Source organism: Geotrypetes seraphini, chromosome 7, assembly GCF_902459505.1.
Source record: "Geotrypetes seraphini chromosome 7, aGeoSer1.1, whole genome shotgun sequence".
NCBI lineage: Eukaryota > Metazoa > Chordata > Amphibia > Gymnophiona > Dermophiidae > Geotrypetes > Geotrypetes seraphini.
In genome coordinates, this window is record NC_047090.1 from 171437652 (window position 1) to 171443814 (window position 6163).

Consider the following 6163-nt stretch of genomic DNA (forward strand, 5'->3'; position numbering starts at 1 on the left):
TTTTACACCATATATGTTCTGAGTATCTGACCTTACGTTTAAATGTATCGCCTGTGAGTACCATGGCACAGAGGGTCGCTGTTGATGTCTGTCTGTCTGTCTGTCTGTCTAGTGGAGTAAAAGTACCAAGGCCAGCTGCAATACATTTATTCCATTCTAGAGCTTGCTCATCTAATGCTAACTCAAAAACATTTAGAGGAAAAAGAGGAGAGATCATTCACTAGGGTCAATATGATGTAAAACTCGAGACTGAAATTCATCAATATCATCAGAATGAAAAACAGTCAGATATTTGCATAAATGTGCAAGATGGCAATCAACTAAATAATGATCAGTGCAAGATGGCAATCAACTAAATAATGATCAGTCTAAGATGGAGTATCTGGGAAAGAGAGAGGTTGTGGCAGATTTGCAAATATTAAGTCTAGGGCAGCGGTAGGCAGTTCCAGTCCTCGAGAGCCACAGGCAAGTCAGGTTTTCAAGATATCCACAATAAATATACATATGAGAGATTTGCATCTCAAGGAGGCAGGGCATGCAAATCCATCTCATATATATTCATTCTGGATATCCTGAAAACCTGACCTGCTTGTGGCTCTCGAGGACCAAAATTGCCCACCCCTGGTCTAGGGTATGCCCAAAGAGGAAATAAATTGTTGAAATCCTAATTTGTCCATAAGAGTATTAAATTGACTAGGCCTTAGTGCCACCAAATTTTCTGAGTGATGGCACAAGCTGAATCCGAAAGAGACCGAAGTATCATCTTTATCTTTCCCAGCTGATCATAACAAGGACAATCTCCAGAAACAGTGATGGAAGAAGATGAGTTGGATATAGTGGCGATCATGGAGATGTGGTTCATAGAGACCCATGACGGATGTAGTTATACTGGGCTATAATCTGTTCAGGAAAGAGGGAAGAAGAAGAGGAATAACGTTAAATGTTAAAGATCATATTAAAGTCACACAATTACTGAATCTGCAGGGCAAGGAAGAGGCACTATGGATTAATTTGGAATGAGGGAATTGTAAATATATTTACATGATATGCAGGCCTCCTTCACAGACCAAAGAAGTGGACAAAGATTTAATAGACATTCAGAATATATCTAGAAAAAGTGAAAGTTTTACTAATAGGTGATTTTTAACATGCCAGATGTTGATTGGGGTATCCCTATTATGGGGTCTTATAGAAGTAGGGAGATCCTGGATTCTCTACAAGGAGAACTATTACAGTAATTGATAATGGAACCCTAGCGGGATGGGGGTCATACTGGACTTAGTACTTACAAATGGGGAAAGTGTTTCTGATGTTACACTGGGTGATCAACTGGCATTCAGTGATCACTGTATGGTATGGTTTAATATTAATAAAGATATTACAGAATACAGCCTTAAAGCATCCACCCTATGTAGAACAGTTGATAGTGAGAAACGGAGTATCCAGATGATAAGCATAAAATTTTTTATATGTAAACAATTTTTAATTGACTTCCAAACATGATATCAAATATGATATGCCCACCACAATCACTCAAAGAGGGAATAAGAACAATATGTATTAAAACACATGGTGAAAATGGACATTAGAGATTTGATAATACAAGTTTATTTGTTATAACGTTTGGAAGTCAATTGTTTACATATAAAAAAATTTCTGCTTATCTGGGTACTCTGTTTCTTACTACCAACGGTTTAATATTAAGACAGGTTTAGAGAGGGCTCATTCAAAAGTAAAGGTTCTAGGCTTTAAAAACTAACTTTGTTTAGATGGGGGATTACATCAAGGAATTGTGTAGATGGGAATGTTTGGAAGGAGTAGAAATGCAGTAGGTAAAATTGAAAGGAGTAATTGTAAGGGTCACGGACTTTTTTGTGAGGCAAGTAAGTAAAGAGTAAGACGAAAAGAAGGCCATTTTGGTTCTCAAAAGTAGTTGCTGAGAAGGTAAGGAATAAGGTTAGCTTTCATAAGTTACAAAAGATTGCAGAAAGAGGAAGACAGGCAAAAATAGCTGGAAAAGTTAGAAGCTGGTCGAGAAGTCAGGAAATCAAAGATGAAAATGGAAGAAAAAATAGCTGACATGGTAAAATGGGGATACAAGGCATTTTTTAGATATATAAATCATAGGAATAAGTGCAAAAGTGGCATTGTGAGACTTAAAGATAAAGGGAGAAATATGTAGACGCCAATAAAGAAAAGACTGAATTGCTTAACGAATATTTCTGATCTGTGTTCATGGCTGAAGCGTCAGGAACGGGACCACAGAAGACAAACATGAATAGGGATGGAGGAGAGGTACACTGATCCATTGTCAGGGTTGTGTTCGTGAGGAGCTAGCTAAATTAAAGGTAGGCAGTGTGATGGGGCTGGATGGTGTACAGCTGAGGGTGCTGAAGGAACTTAGGGAAGTTCTGGTAGCTCCGCTGACCTTTTCAGTGAGTCTCTTAGAGTCGGGAGTGGTACAGGAGGACTGGAGAAGGGTAGATGTGGTCCTCCACAAAAGTGGAAGTAAGCAAGTAGGGAATTACAGGCTGGTAAGTCTGACTTCTGTGGTAAGCAAATTAATGGAAACACTTTTAAAACAGAGAATGATAAAGTTTCTGGTGGATTACAGGACCTGAGGCAACATGGATTCACTAGAGGTAGGTCTTTTCAGACAAATCTGATCAATTTCTTTGGGTGACCAGAGAATTGAATAGAAGGAGTGTGCTAGAGGTGGTGTATTTAGATTTTAGCCCTCGGGATGGGCCAGGAACTGGTTGAGTGGAAGGTGACAAGAGGGTAGTGGTCATTGGAGATCACTCTAAGAACATGCTCAATAAGCAGATCTTTAACAAATGGTTTAGTGCGAAGGGATTGACAATTTATAAGACCTAGTGAAAAATGAATAATGTAGAGAAGCGTGAGAACAACAATCGGACAACATACCTGAGGTTTAGGAGGTTTTAAATACTAGAGTCGTGAGAATGCCACAGTGTTGGAATACTTAACACAGTGCCGACTCTTGGGGCCATAGAGAAGTAATTCTCAGTATGTTGGGCTCCATCTCTTGCAGTATTCAAATCCATGCTAAAAGCCCTCTTTTTCAAAGTTGCTTTTAAATCCTAATTCCAATCCACTTGTAAAGCACCCTTATCCAAGTTTCCAAGTTTATTAGGTATTTTTGATTTATCGCCAATTCAAAATTCAAGGCGATGTACAAATAAAATCGTTGGTGACACACTTGCAATTATTAAATTAAACATACAATTATCTAAAATACACATAACACAAATAACGTTACATTTAAAAGTAATATCTGTTATTCTCTCTATAGTCCCCTACCCTATCTGCCTTATTCCCTCTGTAATGCCCTACTTGAGCAGGCATATAGATTCATCCTTTTTGTCCTGTTTGTCATAATTAGGTTGTAAGCTATTTTGAGCAGGGACCGTCTCTTGCCTGTTTAATGTACATCTGTTAGTGCTATAGAAATAAGTAGTGGTAGTAATCCAGGAAAAACAAAGCAATATTAGCAGTCCAAGCATATGGTAAAAACATAAGAATTGCCGCTGCAGGGTCAAACCAGTGGTCCATCTTCCCTATGATATATCAGCCTTTCAGTTGTGAGTTTTGTACTTTATTCAAAATTAAAAATACAATCCTTTTACCTACTTTTCTAATCATGTTGGCCTCAGTCTCTGCTTTCCTCTGTCTTCTCTTAACTCTCATACCAGAGTTTTATGTTCATGTGTCATTTTTCTCTCTCCTCCTGTCTTCTTCATCTCCTCTACTACATCCATCTAATATTGGTTTATTTCCTCTCAGTGTTCTTCAGTTTATTTTTCTCCCTCTCTTCATTCATTCTTACTCTATAGTCTTCAATTTCCCTTTTTTTACTGTCCACCTACAGTTTTCTATCTCTTGTCTCTCACACCACACTTCTCATTTCCCTTATTCCCCAGTCTTTCACTAACTCTACCCTCTATTTTCTCTTTCTCAAACAATAGACATAAGAGAAACTCACACTCGAATTTTGTTTCCCCACTGGTTAAAGGATGTAAATTTTAAAAATACCATCAACATCTTCTCTCACATCAAGTGGCATGGGGCAAAGATCTGGAACAATTGCTCACGTCAAAAAACATATCTGTTCCTGAAGTATTTAAGCAACTAACCTGTACAATCCTACTCCACAATAACTGATCTCTAGCGCTGTTAATAACTAGCTTCTAATCTTGTTAATGCTACTTAATTTGTAACATCTTTTAACCATTGTAAACCACATAGAACTTCACAGTCCTGCAGTATATAAACTGTTATTATTATTATCCCCTTCATCCAGCATGTCCTTTCTCTCCTCTACTGTATAATCTTGTATGTCCAATTCACTCCATTGTGAATGTTTACTTGTAAAACGTTCTGAGCTACTGGGAGGACGGGATAAAAACCTAAATAAATAAAATGCCCTCATCATCTCATTCTTAGATTACTGCAACTCGCTACTCTCAGGTCTTCTGCTCTGCCATCTTTCTCCCCTTCAATCTGTTCTAAATTCAACTGCATGACTCATATTCACCCCATTACAATTCATACAACAGGTAACATAGTAACATAGTAGATGACGGCAGATAAAGACCCGAATGGTCCATCCAGTCTGCCCAACCTGATTCAATTAAAATTTTAAAAAAAAATTTTTTTATTTTTTTTTATTTTTCTTCTTAGCTATTTCTGGGCAAGAATCCAAAGCTTTACCCGGTACTGTGCTTGGGTTCCAACTGCCAAAATCTCTGTTAAGACTTACTCCAGCCCATCTACACCCTCCCGGCCATTGAAGCCCTCCCCTGCCCATCCTCCACCAAACAGCCATACACAGACACAGACCGTGCAAGTCTGCCCAGTAACTGGCCTAGTTCAATATTTAATATTATTTTCTGATTCTAAATCTTCTGTGTTCATCCCAGGCTTCTTTGAACTCAGTCACAGTTTTACTCTCCACCACCTCTCTCGGGAGCGCATTCCAGGCATCCACTACCCTCTCCGTAAAGTAGAATTTCCTAACATTGCCTTTGAATCTACCACCCCTCAACCTCAAATTATGTCCTCTGGTTTTACCATTTTCCTTTCTCTGGAAAAGATTTTGTTCTACGTTAATACCCTTCAAGTATTTGAATGTCTGAATCATATCTCCCCTGTCTCTCCTTTCCTCTAGTGTATACATATTCAGGGCTTCCAGTCTCTCCTCATATGTCTTCTGGCGCAAGCCTCCTATCATTTTCGTCGCCCTCCTCTGGACCGCCTCAAGTCTTCTTACGTCTTTCGCCAGATACGGTCTCCAAAACTGAACACAATACTCCAAGTGGGGCCTCACCAATGACCTGTACAGGGGCATCAACACCTTCTTCCTTCTACTGACTACGCCTCTCTTTATACAGCCCAGCATCCTTCTGGCAGCAGCCACTGCCTTGTCACACTGTTTTTTCGCCTTTAGATCTTCGGACACTATCACCCCAAGGTCCCTCTCCCCGTCCGTACATATCAGCTTCTCTCCTCCCAGCATATACGGTTCCTTCCTATTATTAATCCCCAAATGTATTACTCTGCATTTCTTTGCATTGAATTTTAGTTGCTAGGCATTAGACCATTCCTCTAACTTTTGCAGATCCTTTTTCATATTTTCCACTCCCTCTTCGGTGTCTACTCTGTTACAAATCTTGGTATCATCTGCAAAAAGGCACACTTTTCCTTCTAACCCTTCAGCAATGCCACTCACATACATATTGAACAGGATTGTCCCCAGCACCGAACCCTGAGGGACTCCACTAGTCACCTTTCCTTCCTTCGAGCGACTTCCATTAACCACCACCCTCTGGCGTCTGTCCGACAGCCAGTTTCTGACCCAGTTCACCACTTTGGGTCCTAACTTCAGCCCTTCAGGTTTGTTCAACAGCCTCCTATGAGGAACTGTATCAAAGGCTTTGCTGAAATCCAAGTAAATTACATCTAGCATATGTCCTCGATCCAGCTCTCTGGTCACCCAATCAAAAAATTCAATCAGGTTCGTTTGGCACGATTTACCTTTTGTAAAGCCATGTTGCCTCGGATCCTGTAACCCATTAGATTCAAGGAAGTACACTATCCTTTTTTTCAGCAACACTTCCATTATTTTTCCAACAACTGAAGT